At 43.7% G+C, this 19,651-nt stretch overlaps 1 pseudogene; it reads left to right on the top strand.

The window, feature by feature from the left end:
• Positions 1-17,269: 17,269 nt before the first annotated feature.
• LOC143619831 (scarecrow-like protein 34 pseudogene) lies at positions 17,270-19,651 on the top strand (annotated as a pseudogene).

Consider the following 19,651-nt stretch of genomic DNA (forward strand, 5'->3'; position numbering starts at 1 on the left):
GGAAGTATGACCGTCAGTCCGTCCCTCAAAACAAAGTCGGGTTCACTGAGTCGAAGGGGCAAAATAAGGTTTAATTTGCAAGAGTGGAGCCTTGTGCCAAGGTGATTCAAGTTGAGCGGGGTTGGAGGTCTAAAACAGGTAAGGGGTTTGGTGACAATGGGAGCGCGGGTTGTGTTCCGGGAACAGTTACAAAACAACGTTGGGTTTTGAAGACCGTTATTCCGATTGATAAAATCTCTCTTGGGGAACTCTTACTAAAAGAGGAGAGTGTTAGTGGTTCTCGGGCTATCTCTGGAACTGGTGGATCGTGCGTATCAGTTGAGATAGAGGATGGATCAGTTTTGGCTGATGAGTTGGAGCTCGGTGGAGCTTCAACTGGCCCTTCTGGTACTTGATATTGAGGGGGTTACTACAACTAGGGGTTAAGTCTTAGCTTGTTTAATGGAACTGGAAGCTTGAAAGACTTGTTAATAAAGATTACTGATATTACTGACGACTAGGTTGCTTTGTACTTGAATGGGGCCTGGAGTTTATCGCAAGGCCTTCAAGTTGGGAGATTGTTAGGATTAGTGAAGGCCTTTGGGCCGCGTTCGTTGGTTGACGATTATAAGATAAAAGGGGCGGCCCGTTTAATTATCGAGGAAAACCCATTCGACGTTTTCTTGGTCCCTAAGTCGTTTAACTTAATTGTTCTCTATATATATACCATAGTCATGTATTGTAATCTTTGTACTGTGCTTAATAAAAATACCCTAGTTGCAGCCCGTGGACGTAGGTCGCCTCGACCAAACCACGTAAAATCTCGTGTCTCATATTTATTGATTTCGTTTGTGCGTGCGTGTTTGTGTTTCCGCTACGTACCGACTCTGTTTAATACCTAACAGTCAACATGACATTTAGCGAAATCGATTTAAATTCCCAATTTCTTTTTCCAAGCACTTGCAAATATTATCTGGACGAGAATGGTTTTATACCACCTTGAGCTTTTATGAGTGGACTTAATCACCTGAGCCCAAAGTTGTGTGGGTTATGTCTTATACCACGCCCACCACTTTTGCCAACAGTGTTATAGAAAGCTAGAAGGGGATGGAGTGAATAGTTTTTTTATTTATTTTAATTTGGTTTTAATGAGCTAATGACTTTGTTAAACTCTTTTCATAACTTATAAAGACTAATGCAAATAAGTTAAGAGTTTAAGGATAAATATGACAACTGGTTTATAGAGGTTCCATTGAATATTAATTCATTCATTATACGTCTTCTCCCCAATCCCCCATTTGAGAGTTTTCTTTACCAGTCATCTTCCTAAACTGTAGGGATCACCAATGCAATCATCTCACTATTCAATGAAGTGATAATCTTCTTCAATAAATACACCAAGTGCTTAGCTTTACAATTCTTCTAATTCTCACTTTGTCAAGATAGTGAGTCGTCACTTAATCACTAAATGAATCGATGTCAAGATAGAGTTCCCAACCCAATAGAATAATAACACTATGTTAAGATAGTGTGTTCCTTTCTCAACTAATCAATAAGATGATGAATCCTCACTTGTCAAATTACTAGAACAAACTCTAGTAATAACCCCTTAAAAATGCAATTAAGTTGTAGGTTGGTAGCTTGAGAGAGCTCTTCTTGTTGCTCTAACTTTTAATCTATTCTTCTTGATCTTTGAAGCTTGAATGCTTCTTGAATTATGGTAGAGATTAACTTTGAAAGTGTATGTAAAAGTTGTATGGGAAAAGGGTGATGACTTAGCATGAACAAACCTCGTATTTATAACCAAACATGTGAGATGCAAGGCTTGCCGATTGGTCGCTCAACGGTCGATCAAGCAACTGTGGACGTCAAGTCACTTCACATCGGCTTTGATAATGTGAACATTATATGAAGCCTTTATCTTACTTTTTGCCTTCATTTGTAGGTTTTTCACATGTGGGAAAGTGTTCATATCACTTCCCACTTATCTTTGTAACTAAACCCAAGTATTTCATCTAATGGGTTAATTACACTTTGGTTTGTTCATCCAAAGCTTCAAACCTTTTCTTGTGTGAGTTTAACTTAGTCTTTTGATGATGGTTAAGTCACTAATGCTAGGTTTGAATGAATGACATTCCTAATGAGGAATGATTCTTTCAAGTATTAAATAGGAATCGAGAATGATTTTTGAATATATTTTTATATAAGAAAAGGATATACACTAATACGTGAGAACACTGACAACTATTTCCCCTTCATTTCGCCCGGAGAAGCAAACATGCCGAAATCTTTGAGTGTGATTTCAGGATTCATATCAATATAAACACCTTTCTTTCACTTATAAATAAATACAATTTTAAAGTAACAGTTTTCGATCACTCCAACTATTATGTTGTGTTAACATGTGAAGCAAGTCTATCATCCTTGCTGGCAAAGTCATCCTGAGTTTTAATTTGCAAAGAAACAGGTAACTGGTTTTTATGGTGTTGTCAATTTTGAGGTCAACTCCAATTAAATATTTGTAAATTATAAGTGTCACTATTAAATATAATACAATACGTAATTCCAATGATAAAAGGACAACTGAATTGTCATCTGAATTGTTTTTAATAATTCAGGTAGTGTAGCATACGAGTTTCTAACCTAATAAGTAAATTTCATGTGATTAAACCTTATTTATTTTTGGCAGGCCCGACCCTAGATGTCGCATAACTCAAGATGACGATTTTCAAACTAAAAATTATTATATTATAAAATATGAAAATACTAACCATTTTAAAATATATTTATTTGGCTATATGTTTATACGGAAGCTCATGCCATGCAATCAACACCCTAAGCATGTTGTCTTTAATATTTCAAAATTTTTGTAATATAAAATTTACCGGTTTAAAAATAATTTTCTTTATTGAATACACACTCTTGGCTGAAAGACCAGGAGTGGATGTACGATAAATTTGTTAACATCTCTTGAAACCGGTATAAATTTGATGCTGTATTTTCTCTTTATATATTTGTAAATTACGTAATATTTTCAAGAACTGAATGAAAGTTAATAAAAACATGAGAAACTGTCATAGAACAGTAATAAAGGTTCAAATGTGTTCTAATTAGGTCACTTATGCAAATTTTCTTCAAATCGGGTCACTAAATCTACAAATCGAGCCTCACCGAATTTTTTTGTGCGTCAAGAAAACGACGAAGGAGAAGATATGGGGGCCGAGATTTGTAATATAAGTGGTTATATTTAAAAAAAATTATATTAAAATTTAAAAATAAAAAAATAATATCCACGTCACCGCTTTACGTCAACATAAAAAAAATATATAAAAAGATTTTATATGTGAAACAAAAAAGAAAAGTGTTAAAAAAACATGTTAAAACATATAATTTAAATAAAATATGAAGTTGAATGATTTAGTTACAACATTTTTAAACTTGAGTGACTTAATTGAAACACATTTAAAACTTGGTTATTATTATGAAGTTGTGAAATATCATTTCTACTTGCAATCAATGAAAATAAAATTTTATAAAATAATTTTTTTTAGTTAAAACTTATTCAATGCTACAAGAAAAATATAAAGAAGACACCTCAAGCTCATCAAAATTATAAATATGACTCGAGGTGGTTAAAGCGTAGATAAGGGGTCACAGACTCAATACTTGTAAAATGTAACATTTAGGTATCAAAAGAGACTCGAGACTATAACAAAACTTATCTGTTTACATAAAGGTAGAAGAGGGGAAAAAAACAAGAAAGGTGAAAAAAAGTCTAGACTAAATCTAAACTTTGATCTCCAACTTTAAAGTCTAGGTTATCCCAAACTTCAACATTAAATTATAAAGTTTTATCAGATTACTTTCTAATAACAAATTAGACTTCTTGTTTAAAACTCCCAAGTTTTTAAATTGTTTCTTACTTATTTTTTTATGATTCTGATTATTAAGATGAACTGAAAAGATCAGGTGTTACACATGATAATGCCCCGGTGAGGTCCAAGAAGAATATATCAAGCATTTCATGAAGAGTTGCGCCATTTCAATATAATGTTCAGATAGTGAAGAGGTAGGTCCCAGCAGAGGTGGTTAGGACCCGCAAGACTTCCTTAAAAGGAGACGTCTGCGCAGTTGAACACGCAAGACTCCTTAAACGGACGTCTGCGCAGTTGAACCCGCAGACTTCACCATAGGGACGTCTGCGTCGCGACCTACCAAACCCGCAGGACCCACCACGCTCAGAGTTGTGACGACCTCACATGCGGTACGCAAGCTGGTCTCGCAGGATATGCCTCCCTATGGTTTCCAAGTATCCGCCTGTTCCAGCAGGTGCGGATACCCGCCATTAGGGACTGGCCACCCGCGCAGCATGGCTACACGCATAAGGCTCAGACTCATAATAATTCAGTAGTCACCTGAAGAAGGAATGAGCAAAGCCGGGAACATTCCCGCATAAAGGCGGGAGGGGGAAAACTCCCGCCTAAATGAGCCAGTCCGTATAATAATGGAGGATCTTTTGTGTGATACCTGACGAGGTATGGACAAAAGATCTGACCAACGATACGACAGCTCACTGACAGCAGCATGGCAGACAACACGCCACAGCACTGTGACCAAAAGCCGCCGCCTGCTCACCAACTCCTGCCATATCACGTGCCTAGCCTGTAGTTGGTGGAAAAGGAAAAGTGAACAGCACGCCTGGTCACTGTCAGCCGCTGCCTATCCACCAATTACCAGCAGAGCACGTGCGTAGGCCACAGTTGGCAGAGTAGTAGGCCGGCTAAACCTCCTTGGAAACCCACCTTCGGCTATAAAAGACATCAAATGGTAATATCATTTCATCATCTAATATCTTGTATAATTTACCTGATAACTGCTCTAGTATTAATAATATACTTTTATATTCAAAGAGTAATATAGACTGATTCTCACGCCGGAGGGTGGTCACAAGGAGGAACCCCCCCCTTTCTTAGTGACGAGCTCACGGTGTCTGTTTTGCAGGTTATCGGAAGAACCATCTTGCCGGAATTAACCCCTCGTGGGGAAACGTCTATCTAACCCTCAGGTTACTCGTAATCTGTCGGGGTTCGACTGGTGTTTCTTCATTGGCGCCATCCGTGCATAAAGCTAGAACTTTATTTTTCTCCAGTTTTTTTTCAAAACCTCTGGAAAGATGGTTAAGGATACTCCGGTCCCGAAACCGAGTAACCAAGAGACTCCGGTAATTATGACCCCAGCTATAAGGGGGAATACCGAGTACACAAACTTTACGAACACTACCCCAGCTACCCAAGCAGGGGCAAGTGAAGTAAATAATCAGACACTGGGATTCACCGATACCCAGTTAGAAAATCAACAGACGAGGCTCCCCTGCCAAACACTTGATGAGGTTAAAGCGTGGGCCGAAGCACGTCAAAAAGAGTTCCAAGCTGAGTTGGATGAATGTTTACGTTCACTCCAACAAGTGGAAGAATTCGAGTACGACGATGATTCGGAGGAATCCGAGGAAGACGCGAACCCTCGTCATAGGGCGAAAGGGAAGCGTAAAGAAACGGATTCCCAACCGAGAAGGCGTTTTGGAGAAGCATTCAGTCCAATAAACGTGGGCAACAGCCCACGGGACTTCTCCAAAACATTCACGCCAACTGCGGCAAGGGCGGGAACGTCCAAATTCGCAAGGGACATTGCGGAAGCAATCGCCCCAAGAAGTGCCAAACAGATGTCCAACATAGGCACGTACGATGGTATTTCTGACCCTGACGATCACTTGAACAGATTCATCGCGGGGGCGACCGTCAGTAACTGGACGGAACCCACGTGGTGTTATATGTTCCAAATGACGCTGGTCGGGGCAGCTAGAGCGTGGTTCGACCGTCTGCCGGTCCACCACATCTACGATTGGGCAGACTTCCAACAGAAGTTCAGCCAACACTTTAGTCAACAAAGAAAGTACACTGAGGAGCAGTGGACAATCCTCAAGTGCGTCCGAGAGGAGGAAGAATCTTTGCCTGACTTAATCACGCGCTTCAACTCGAAGAAGCTAAGCCTGGGCAACGTTAGCGAAGATCTCGTTCGCAGCCGCTTTCATCCAGGGCGCAAACGACCCGGAACTCATCCGCACCCTGACGGGCAAAGATGGCATGCCATCCACATGGGATGCCATCATGACCGCAGCTAAACGCTTTGCGGAAACCGAGAGGCAACTGGGTAGAGATCTTCCACAGAGCACGAACCTCTACACCCAGAAGACGAGGGAAAACAACGTCCTTACCGCCCGATTAAATAAAAAGCGGAAGCTGGGCATTTGGCAGTCAAGGGTAAACTTTGACACCCCGTCCGGTTTCCAACATCGGTTGGGCGGAAGAGACAACGTGAAACCGGAGAAGAACTCCAGGTGGACGCCACTCACAAAGAGTGTGACCGAGATATTCGCCACGGAAGAGCTCCCGTGGCCAAAGGCTCCGTTTATCCGGCATCGCCACAACGCTGATCGGAGAAAGTATTGTGATTTCCACAAAACCAAAGGCCACAACACTGAAGAATGCTTAGACGTAAAGGACCTGGTCGAAGCATTTGTCAAGGATGGGACACTCGCGCACCTTGTGGCGAAGTGAGCGTCGAGCAGGCTGAGGCGTGAACCCCAGCTGGGGAAACGCACGAATAAAAATCGCAGCTTCAACGGAGACTACATACTGCGTAAACAACGAGACCCCGAACAAGATACATGTCGGCTCGATGGTGCTCCCATCCAAGCCACGCCTAATGGGAGCTCAATTACACAGTTTGTATGTAGATCAATTCCAAATTTGTAAAGAAAAGGCCTAGAGCCACTTCTAATGGAAACGATTCTCCTTCAAATTGAAGCTGATGATTTTACATTTATATTTTATGAACTTTGCACATGGAGATGCCGGTATCCGCCGCATCAAGTGAAGAATCGTTGCGCAGGGAAGGCGGCAAAACCCGCACAAACCCAAAAGCATCAAACCTTCACGCAGGTTAGTTAAAGTGGAAAGGTTCAGCCATCCCACTATGTGAAAGTGCCGGTATATCCGCATGAATCCTGGTAGAGGAAGCTGAACACTAACCTATTAACAACCACGCGTTGAACGGTCGATTCGAACACTAATGCCGGTATTCACTGCATCAAGTGAAGAATCGTTGCGCAGGGAAGGCGGCAAAACCCGCACAAACCCAAAAGCATCAAACCTTCACGCAGGTTAGTTAAAGTGGAAAGGTTCAGCCATCCCACTATGTGAAAGTGCCGGTATATCCGCATGAATCCTGGTAGAGGAAGCTGAACACTAACCTATTAACAACCACGCGTTGAACGGTCGATTCGAACACTAATGCCGGTATTCACCGCATCAAGTGAAGAATCGTTGCGTGGGGAAGGCGGCAAAACCCGCATAAACCCAGAAAATGACAAGACCTTCATGCAGGACAATTAAAGGGGAAGAGTTCAGCCATCCCACTATGTGAAAGTGCCGGTATACCCGCATGAATCCTGGTAGCGGAAGCTGAACACTAACTCATTAACAACCGCGCGTCGAACGGTTAAAAGTCATTCTGAAAGGATAAGGAAAAACCTATGCGCAGGTCAGACATAGGTAAAGTTTAGCCATCCTACCAAGTGCAAGTGCCGGTCCTATCCGCACACTCACAAAGGGGGAAGCAAAACTTCAACCTACTGTCAACCACATTCAAGGTTAACTTATTCTAAACACTTGGGAAATCGCTAATTTAAACTAAGTATGCAAGTCATATAAGGTTTATAAAGCAATGAACCCAAAGGAAATAACAGTCTTATCCACAAAAAGATTTGTATTTCACAAAGATATATTACAAAGAATGGCTGGGTAACTACCCGCCTACAAAACAAAATCTAGTCTATCCTAGCGGCGGGAAGGGGTCTTCAGAATCAAGCTTCAGGACCACTTCCACTTGGACCCGCCCCATCAGTGGAGCGTGGCGGTTCAAGGAAAGCCTTGAGGATAGCAAGTCCATCATCAGCAGCAGCGACTTCCTTCACCTTCTCCACCACCGGATGCGGGAAGGCGGCATATTGGTTTACCGCTTGGTCATATGCAGCTTCGGTGTCCGCATCGAACAAAGGGAAGTTGGAAGGCGGGACGCCTTTCTCAACGAACCCTAGACCAAGCAGGAAGCCGGCCTTTTCCCCATCCTCATGAGAAGCGTTGAGGGCTGCGCTCATGGCATCATCGTAAGTAGTCTCTGAGAAGACCCGATGCACAACCTACAAAGAAAATACAAGTGTCAAACACCTTTTCTATGAACAAAGGAAAGCGTGAAGACGTAAAGCTAAACATACCTGAGTCAACGCTTCTCGAAGAAGCCAGTCCTTGGCAACCAGAGCTTCTTGAAGGGCGGCTTGAGCTTGAGTGCGGGTGCGTTCGGCTTCGCTTTTGTTTAGGTTGGCAAGTAGCACTTCCTTTGCAGCAGCCTCTTCAACACCCTTAAGCTTCCGCTTGGTGTGGTCAAGCACGCCCCTCTGGTCCAGGATCTCTTGGAGCTTCTTGGCATCCTCCATCGCCAAGGCATCATGAGCACGTTGGAGAGCCTCTAATTTGGCCTTGAGTTCCTCGTTCTCCAAGCGTAAAGGCTAAGCAAAGGCTTCAGCCTTGGTGGCCCTCTCGGTTGCGTTCCTCGCAGTCTCCTTAGCCAGCCAAAGCTGTTCGTTAACAGCTTGGGCAGCCTTGGAGCGGGCCTCGAGTCGCGCTTGAACCTCAACCTCGAGGGCCTTGAAGGCCTTCTCCTTCTCCGCAGCAGCTGCGGCCAACTGTTGGTTCTCCTCCCGAAGAGCCCGCGCTTGAGATACTTCCTTGGCGCGAGCTGCTTTCAACTTGTCGTTTTCACGACAAAGCAGCTCAACGCGCGGCTGCATCCGGGCCTGGAGAACCCGAAGCTCGTTGGTTAGCCTACCCTCCTGGTAGCTAGCCATGGCTTCCCCCAACGCACCATGGGGAGCAGCGTGGCGAGCCCATTCCACGCACTCCACAGGGGTACGAAGGGTTGTTCCTCGGCGGATGTTCCATCGCGGAACATACACTTCATTGGAATCCGACACTGCAAAAGAAACAAAGCAGTTAGGAAAAAGATGAAGGGATATATAAGAAAGGCCAAAAGAACCCTACGCACCTGTAGGGTCGATCACAGGCCGATAGCCACCGAACCCATCGCCTGAACCTAAGGGAAATCCATCCAAAAGGTCGGGCAGATGGGAAGGTGACAAAGATTGGCGAGAAGCCCTGCGCGTACCTGATGGGCCGGCCGTCGTTGCCGGTGGCGGAGGCATAGTAGCGGCCGCCGTGGTCGCCGTCGCCGCCGCAGAATCTGCAGCAATCGTAACCGCCGGCTCGGTGAAAGATGCTGTAAAAATCGCACTTACCACCGGCGGTGACGTCATCTCGGCTGGAACAGTCGGCTCAAAGGAGTGAGCAACTGATCCAGCGGAAGCAGGCGCAGGCGCCTGGGTCGTCGCCTCAGGTAGGCTGACCGAGCCTACCGTCATCGGCGGAGAGGTACTCCTCTGCGCTCCACCCTGGAATGCGTCAACATCCACGCCTGCACAAGAAGATAAGTGTTTCAATAAATTTATAAAGTGATAAATCTACAAAGATAAGAAGGATGTTTGTACTTACGGGTTTTCTTGAGCTTGAACGTACGGACGGGCGGGGACGAACCCGATGGAACCGGTCTCTTGATGCCGGTCACCGTCGTCGTCATTGGTTCTCCGGAGGTAACAGTCGTAGCCTCCGGAGCAGTGGTCTTCTCACCACCGGGGTTCCCCGCCACCTCTTCATTATCTGACTCAGTGTCAGATAGGAGCACTGGATCGGCTGTGGAGGCCGCCTTCTCCTTCCCTTTTCCACCGGCAGCCTTCTTCTTCCGCACCAGCGGAGGACCATCTGCGGATTCCTCAGAAGAAGACAGGATGTCAGGAATTCCAGCAGCGGGTACAACATTGAGGGGTGGATGAGAGAATAACGCCTTACCTGGCCGCCGGTGGCTCAGGATCTCGTGGCCCAGCGGATAGACCTCCACAAACTGATCCGCTGTTTGTTCCAGGATGGGCAACTCGTGCTCATCTAGAGCACGAGTACCCACCCGCACGGGACCGTCAGCTTCCCGCGGGTACAGGAGCGACTCCAAATCGTTCCCCTCTGAAAGAAAAGAAACAGTTAGAAGACAAACTCATATCAGCAAGAAAGACAAGACATACCATAAGGAATAGAATTCAAACCGTATTCGAGAAGGATGGGAAACCGAGACGCCTCCTTCCATACCCGGCTCATCCCCAGCATCACCATCCCGGACTCCGGAAACCGGTAAACCGGAGACTGGACCCGAGATATCTTCGCGAACCATTCCGCCTCCTGGTAGTTGGAAGCGTGAAGGCTCGGAAGCGCTTGCCCCTTCTTAAACTTCATGGCAATGGGGATGGCGCGGGCAGAAATGTAGAAGAACTCCCGCTTCCACGATCGGAGACTGCGCTCGGTCGCGCAAATCTTCAAACCCTTGATCCGGGTTGTCAGGGTGTACCACCCCTGGATGCACCTCCAAGTATAGAAGGTCATCAGGCGGTCCACATAGGGCTCAATGCCCAGAATTCGGCACACCCACTCGAAGTGCCGAATCTTGGCAATCGCCATCGGATGCACCTCGGTCAGGTGCACACCGTGCCTCTCCAGGACACGGTACACAAACTTTGTCAATGGGAACCTAAGGTTCCCATAAACAAAGAATGCAGCATATACCCCGATCTTGCCACTGGGGGCATCGTACACAGTCTGCTGGGGTTCAGGAAACTCAGGCTCAAGAGACTCAAGCATGAATTTCCTGACGACATACTGGTACAGATCGATAGGTAGAGCACACTGGCACTCGCCAGCAGTACTCCTATCGTCGGCTACAGCTTCAGCATCATGAGAAGACATATTGCAGAGGAAGAAGAAACGATTTCGGAGGAATGCTCAACTAAATAAGAGAGTATTCACCAGAAATCGCCTTAGAGATGAAGAGAAGAAGTGAAGATGTGAATTACAAAGGACTCCCTTCCCCTTTATATAGTGATCGCAATTAATGCGATGAATTTAATGCGGAGGAGAGAGAAATTGAAGGTGCAATGAAACCGTGACATGTGGCACCAGGCAAGCTGGCAACAGCTGTTGAAAGGACGAGTGAATTTAATTTAGCGGCCACGCGCCCGAAAAATCGCGCCCACGCGCCGTAAAAAGCGTCTGGAATGACCATATAATGTCACATCGCCATAACTTCCAGCACGTCCTGACACAGTCAGAAGAAACCGTCGCACGACGACTGTTCTTATCCTTTCACCAACTTTTCAAATTTCAAAAATTCAAAAAGATTCGAAAAGTAAGCGGGAAAAACCCCTTACCCTGGCTATCCAGTTGACCGTAAGACGGCTGCGGGTACAGTGTTAAGGCAAAACCCTTCACATACCTAGCACCCGCGGGGAACAGAGGCCAAGAATACCCAACTATGAAGTCGGGTGCGGGTACAGTGTAAAGGCAAAACCCTTCACATACCTAGCACCCGCAGGGAACGGAAACCGGAAAAACCCAATTATGAAGCCGGGTGCGGGTACAGTGTTAAGGCAAAACCCTTCACATACCTAGCACCCGCAGGGAACGGAAACCGGAAAAACCCAATTATGAAGCCGGGTGCGGGTACAGTGTTAAGGCAAAACCCTTCACATACCTAGCACCCGCAGGGAACGGAAACCGGAAAAACCCAACTATGAAGCCGGGTGCGGGTACAGTGTTAAGGCAAAACCCTTCACATACCTAGCACCCGCAGGGCACGGAAACCGGAAAAACCCAATCATGAAGCCGGGTGCGGGTACAGTGTTAAGGCAAAACCCTTCACATACCTAGCACCCACAGGGAAGTGAAGCCGAGAAAATCTTGGCATTCCACCCAACTACAAAACGGGCACAGGTACAATGTTAAGGCAAAACCCTCCACATACTTAACACCCGTAAAAAGTCATACCTCGGCACCCAATTGTAAGTCGGGCGCGGGTACAGTGTTAAGGCAAAACCCTTCACATACCTAGCGCCCGCAGGGGATTAAACGCCAGGAACACCTCGGCAACCATAAGTCAGGTGCGGGTACAGTGTTACGGCAAAACCCTTCACGCACCTAGCCCTGCAGGGATTTAACGCAGGGATACCTTGGGAGTAAAGTAACTAATAAGACGAAGTGCGGGTACAGCGTCAAGGCAAAACCCTTCGCATACCGAGCACTCCATGGGAATTGAAACCAAGAAGGATCTTCTGGGCCATGCTTGCAGAAACGGGATTAACATCCCCGCATAGCGGGAACGTCAAGAACTAGATTGTTTGAAACTTCAGGATGGAATTGGTGGTTATAACATGATTGATCACTATGTTCAAAACCACCAAGACCTCATGGAGAATCTACACAAAAGATTCTAAACGCTCCTGACTTGCGGGGAGGTTACAGACCTATCCGCATCATCCCAGAGATCAAGCAGAACATTGGGAAATTCTGCGTGACATTGGGAAACCCGTGGGTAAGACTTCCCGCGGAAAACCCATAAAACTAAACCCTTTTCAAAAAACCCTTGCTTAAGTCCAAAAGTTCACCTCACTTTATTAAACATTCATGAGCAGAACATTGGACTGGGGGGACTTGAAGAGGTAGGTCCCAGCAGAGGTGGTTAGGACCCGCAAGACTTCCTTAAAAGGAGACGTCTGCGCAGTTGAACACGCAAGACTCCTTAAACGGACGTCTGCGCAGTTGAACCCGCAGACTTCACCATAGGGACGTCTGCGCCGCGACCTACCAAACCCGCAGGACCCACCACGCTCAGAGTTGTGACGACCTCACATGCGGTACGCAAGCTGGTCTCGCAGGATATGCCTCCCTATGGTTTCCAAGTATCCGCCTGTTCCCGCAGGTGCGGATACCCGCCATTAGGGACTGGCCACCCGCGCAGCATGGCTACACGCATAAGGCTCAGACTCATAATAATTCAGTAGTCACCTGAAGAAGGAATGAGCAAAGCCGGGAACATTCCCGCATAAAGGCGGGAGGGGGAAAACTCCCGCCTAAATGAGCCAGTCCGTATAATAATGGAGGATCTTTTGTGTGATACCTGACGAGGTATGGACAAAAGATCTGACCAACGATACGACAGCTCACTGACAGCAGCATGGCAGACAACACGCCACAGCACTGTGACCAAAAGCCGCCGCCTGCTCACCAACTCCTGCCATATCACGTGCCTAGCCTGTAGTTGGTGGAAAAGGAAAAGTGAACAGCACGCCTGGTCACTGTCAGCCGCTGCCTATCCACCAATTACCAGCAGAGCACGTGCGTAGGCCACAGTTGGCAGAGTAGTAGGCCGGCTAAACCTCCTTGGAAACCCACCTTCGGCTATAAAAGACATCAAATGGTAATATCATTTCATTATCTAATATCTTGTATAATTTACCTGATAACTGCTCTAGTATTAATAATATACTTTTATATTCAAAGAGTAATATAGACTGATTCTCACGCCGGAGGGTGGTCACAAGGAGGAACCCCCCCCTTTCTTAGTGACGAGCTCACGGTGTCTGTTTTGCAGGTTATCGGAAGAACCATCTTGCCGGAATTAACCCCTCGTGGGGAAACGTCTATCTAACCCTCAGGTTACTCGTAATCTGTCGGGGTTCGACTGGTGTTTCTTCAGATAGCTCATCACTTATGCAAAGGAAGATATTTGGTGTATTCATGGTATAGAAGTTTTTTAGAACATGCATTCGTTCTTGTATTCATTAAGTTATCCGATTAAAATTTCGATAGTTTGACCATCAAAATATTTTAAATTTAAAATCGATCTTTACACAATTCAAAGAAAAATTCAGGTTGTTTATTGTCACACACCAATCTAGGGTCTAGGCGTGTGACTACAAGTTGGTACCTGTTTTGTAAAAAAAAAAATCAGAGTTTAAGGTTGTAAAGCGAAAAACTTAAAAATATTATTGTATTCAAAAGGCGGGAATTAAACACCCGGTTGGTTAGTACAAAAGTGTTTAAAGCACAAAACCATAATTTACATTATTTTATTAACAAAAAAACCAACTGAGCCATTAGATCATCTAATGGCTAGTCACCATCTCCAATCACCTATTCCTTATTACCAGTAAAACAGTTTATAAAATACGTCAGCAACACATGCTGGTGAATACGTTGACACAAAATAATTTTGATACTTCATTATCTCCTCGAGACATCGTAGGCCTCGGCCTAACATGGCTTAGGAAATAACCTAGTTCTGAAAGTCTGAACAACTATTATAAACATCCAGCTCAACTCGAAACCACTGAGCGAACACTGCAGCACTTGAGATCGTAGCCACTACCTATATACACAAGATTACCCCCCCTCGAACATGGTAGGTCCGGCCCAACGTGGCGGAGGCATAATCAGGGATGGTGCGGTGTGCCCACCGTCTACCCACATAAAAAAGGATCCAGACAAACATATACGATAGCATGAGGGCCATCGATTACCTTTGTTTATAAAGTTTTAGGGATACATAGTCTCATGTAAACATTTAATGACTCAATTTATAAAGTTTGCTTGTAAAGAGTTTAGACGTATTCACCTTTGTTCTTTGATCAGTGCGTCTTACTGATTTATGCTTTTGGTTACCTCGGACCTATAGTACGAGAATAACATTTTATAAATACTAGATCAACGATCTAGCTTCAGACCTTTAGTCTGTTTGCATAACCTTTACCTTGATATTTATTTCTTTTATAAAACATAAGAACCTCTAGTCCCTTCTTTATTCATCACTTATAAACAACGTTTCTTCTTAATGAAGAAACGTATATATCATGTTTCTTCTTTTATAAGAAATATTTATAAAATCTTTATATAAAATAAAGAATGATATTTCATCTATAACCTTGTCTTATGAAGTCTATATTTCGCTTATTATATGATCAAGGTATGGGCGATATCCCCGACTAGAGTCTAAGCCATATATAATAAAATAATCGGGCAGAATCTCTACCTTGTATGGCTTAATTATATGAAATGCCTAAGTTTGACACGGACAACACTTCTACTTGTCGGTAGGAAATCGAGAGAATAAACAAACCACACTTTTTTTCCCTTGCATGTACTTCGAGAAATGAACGTCGGAACGTCGGGGTTGTGGCACGAATTTCAAGGTAATGTGAGTGTGAGGAGTGAGTGGGATTTCATCCCATTGCTGCCTATTTATAGGCAGAAAAAGTGCTCCTTCGTGTAGCGCGAAGGACAAACATATTGTTTGTTTGCGTAGCTCGAACGGCTAATAAACCGCCTCATGTTTCTTTTGTCTTTCGCATAGCGCGAAGTATCCTTCGTGTCACACGAAGTAGACCAATAGGTCTGGTGATTTGACAACTAGGCTTGCCACGTGTCACCACATGGTGACATGTGTCCTATGACGTGTTTCCACGTGTCGTTCGTCGACACGGTTACTTCATTGCTACTTCGCGCTAACTTCGTGTAGCGCAAAGTAGCTTTGTCCAATTCCTTCCTTCGCATCACGTGAAGGAATAAGAATTCAGATTTTTCTTTTTTAGTCCCTGGACTTTGGTAGCTCGTCACGTTTTGGTCTAACTTCCACCGTTCAAAAATACTAATGCGGCTCTCAAGCTGTTTGCGGCGATGCGAGCGTGCGAAGTGCGCCATCAAAGCGCCACACTGTCTGGTGCTTCGCACCTTCTGCTAGGACCACTGAGAGTGGTTAGCCACATAAGAATATTATTATGAAAACTTTCTTTCTTATAAAGAGCTTCCATTTTCTTCCTTCCTTCCATATGAGATGGAGTTTCCTTTCTTATTTTCTTAACATAAGATGCTTTCATTTCTTTATCTTATTTTTTCCATTACCTGTCTTGAGAATATTTTTGGTCCTTCATCTTTATAAGTTTGTCAAATTTGAACCGAAATTTTTTGTACAAAACTTTCAAAGGAGGAATGCATGCATTCAAAATTCAATAATGACAAGTTGAAAATAGATAGAGTTCTTTAAAAGCTAATATAAATAGGTTTGAGAAAACTTTTCTTAAAATAAATGAGAAGGTTTAAAACATGCTTGATTAATTAAGAGATGAGGCTAACCATCTACACTATAACACCACAACCAAATTCAACCACGTAAATATCCGATTAGAGTATTAGGATACCATAAACGAAACTACGTGTTCATTCGAGTTTCCGCTAATTATATTATAACTAATTAATTAATATATCAAAAAGCAAAACCCATATCCATATGGGTTACATATAAAAAAAGGTAAATTCCACGTGGCTAACCTTTTATCTAGTCTTAGTGGGTCCAATCCTCCGTGGCATAACCTTTTCATTTTTTATTTTTTGACCGGCCTAAGGTGACATTTCTCTTCAATCTAAAAAGTTGATATTTAAAAATATTTACCAAAGTGTTAAAAGATATAATAATTGCTTTATGATTTTATATAGCCATACATACCGAAGATCACGCGTGCAATCAACGCAGTGAACATTTGAGTCTTTCTATCAGACCTTGCAGCTTTTAGTTTGATAGATCCACCGCGTGAGACCCACACATGCCACTGTTCCAACCGTACCTCTGAGTCAACTCAACGATTCCAGAACGTTCTTATTATAGCGAGCGGTTGAGATAAGGCCCCGTTTGTATACACCTCTTCCACAAGTTTCTATACTATACTATTACTATTACTATTACTATTACTATTACTACTTCCTTAAAATTAAAATAAATTACTCCACCTCATAAACGCAAACTCATTCACGGTGGCTCTTTCTGGTACTCTCTCATATGCTTTTACTATTGCTTCAATTTTACATAGCTTCTAGGGTTAGTTAGTTTTATGATTGATTTATTTTCATTTTCGAATGGCAGGATATTATTATCTAGATTTGTTATTTTTTAATCAAATACTTTAATCTTTTTTGTTTTTTAAACTTAGGGCTGTATGATTATTGGTTCAATTGTACATGAATTGAATCTAGCTCAAATTATGATACCAATTAGGGTTAATGTTTCTTCGATTTTATTCTGTATACTTTCATGATTGATTTGTCTTCTAGAATATTTATTATCTATGACACGCCATTATTTTATCAAATATTTTAATCACAAAATTGTTCTTCTTGCGAATCCGCCTTTGTTTGATAATATTTTCTTTTTTTTTTGTTTAACTTATTTGGCTTAGGGCTTTATGTTCTTGATGTTGGAGCCATATATATATATATGATACAACCTATGGGACCTTTTTAGGGCTATTATTTCGAGATTACAGTTGAATATTTTCACCTAATCATTTGTCTATTGTTCATTTTTATGTAGTTTGTGCGAAAATTGGGGATTCCATTAGTCTGTGAAGATTTTGTAGATGGTTATGGAGTCAAGCTTTCATGAATACAGTGATTACATCAATGGATTCTCATTGGATGATGAGAATGCTTCACCAATCTTTGATCAGTTTCCTGGTCATGTTAGTGGTTACAGATTCCGAGACGAGCTTCCCGATCTCAGCTTCTTGGAGATCCCATTCCCTCCTGCGCCGACACTCGACCCTGGTATCATGAGTTCGTTCCCAGTTGTTGTGTCTCAACTCGATTTGCCTGATGAGTATACGGATTATGTTTCCAAGTACCTTAACCAGATTCTTGTTGAAGAGAAGATGGGGGCCAAGCAGAGTATGTTTCATGACCCGTTTGCTTTACAAGAAACCGACAGTAACAACCTCCTATGCTCGCCTGTGCAGCAGCCTTTTAGTTATGTTGAAAGCTTTGAAGAGATTCTGAATGGAAGCTCGAATGAGTATAGTACTTACAGCGGGACAAGTGGTAGCAACTTGGTTGAACCGCAGTGTGGTCAAAGTGATTCGTTTGATGCAAAATCTTCAATCACACAAACTCATTCCGTTGAGAAACCGACCATTAGCGTTACTCATGATGTTAGTGACACAATGGACTCCACGATTAACAAGCATGTTTTTCAAAATATTTTCACTGATAGCGAGTCGGTCTTGCAGTTTAAAAAAGGTATGGAGGAAGCAAGAAAGTTTCTTCCTCCTAATAAGCCTTTAGTGATTGATTTGGATAAGTATAATTTACCTTCCGGCACACCCGGTTCTTGTTTGACTTCGGCGGCAGGTTTGAAAGAGGAGAAAGTTGAAACGGATAACTCGGTTAACGGGTTTGGAGGGCTTAGATCTAGAAAACATTTTCAATTGGAAGATGATGGTTATGATTATGAAGGTGAACGAGTTGGCAAACAGGTTGCGGTTTATGAGGATCGAGAAGACGAGTTTTGTGGTATATTTGATAAGCTTCTTCTTTGCACCAATGCTAAAGGTGAGCCGACACCTGGGTGGGGTAGCATTCCAAAAAACCCGAATTTAGGATACGTGTATAGCGGGTGGAACGCGCCTGTTTGGCGACAGGGAAATGCAGCCGACAGTATCGACATTAGAACTTTGTTAATCAACTGTGCGCAATCGGTTGCTTCTGATGATTACAAAGTTGCAAGTGAACAACTGAAGCAGATAAGACAAAACGCGTCGCCATCTGGCAATGCTTCACAGAGGCTAGCTCATTATTTTGCTCTCGGTTTAGAGGCGCGCATGTTGGGTACGGGTTCGCAAATCTATGAATCGCAAAAGGGGACAGGAATCTCATCTCCTGATAAGTTGAAAGCATTTCAGTGTTACGCAGAGGCATGCCCGCTCACTAAAAACGAGATATACTTTGCTAACAGAACGATTTATGAGGCATCTTCATCTTCTTCAATACTTCATGTTGTTGATTTCGGTATCACTTACGGTTTTCAATGGCCAATTCTCATCAAACACCTGGGTGGCAGGCCTGGTGGGCCGCCGAAGTTGAGGATTACTGGGATTGAGTTTCCACAGCCCGGTTTTAGACCAGCTGAGCAGATAGAGGAGACGGGTCGGCGGTTGGCTACTTACTGCGAGCGGTTTAAGGTTCCGTTTGAGTATAACGCGTTAGCGATTAAAAACTGGGAATCAATTAGTATTGATGATTTAAAGCTTCAGAGAAACGAGTTTCTTGCTGTGAACGCGCTCGCTCGATTTGAAAACTTGCTCGATGAAACGATGGTTGCAGGCAGTACGTGCAGCAGTCCACGTGATGGGGTTTTGAAGGTGGTTCGGGATATGAAACCGGATATCTTCATTCATTCGGTTATTAACGGGTCCTACAATGCACCGTTCTTTGTAACCCGTTTCCGTGAGGCACTTTTTCATTACTCTGCTTTGTTTGACATGCTTGATGCAACAGTTGAACGGGAAAACGAGCAAAGAAAGAATTTTGAGAGAGAGTTTTATGGGCGACAAGTTATGAATGTTATCGCGTGTGAAGGTTTACAGAGGGTGGAACGCCCCGAGACCTACAAGCAGTGGCAGGTTCGGCTGGCACGGGCCGGGTTTGTTCCTAGACGTATCCAGCGAGACATTGTTGCAAATGTGAAAGGCAAGGTGAAACTCGGGTTTCACAAGGATTTTGTGTTTGATGAAGATGGGAAATGGTTGTTACAAGGATGGAAAGGAAGGATTCTATATGGGATTACATGTTGGGCACCCGCTTAG

The sequence above is a fragment of the Bidens hawaiensis genome, unplaced genomic scaffold (genome assembly GCF_021521415.1).
Source record: "Bidens hawaiensis isolate Kalapana, Puna unplaced genomic scaffold, B.hawaiensis_p1.1 tig00002507_1, whole genome shotgun sequence".
Lineage (NCBI taxonomy): Eukaryota > Viridiplantae > Streptophyta > Magnoliopsida > Asterales > Asteraceae > Bidens > Bidens hawaiensis.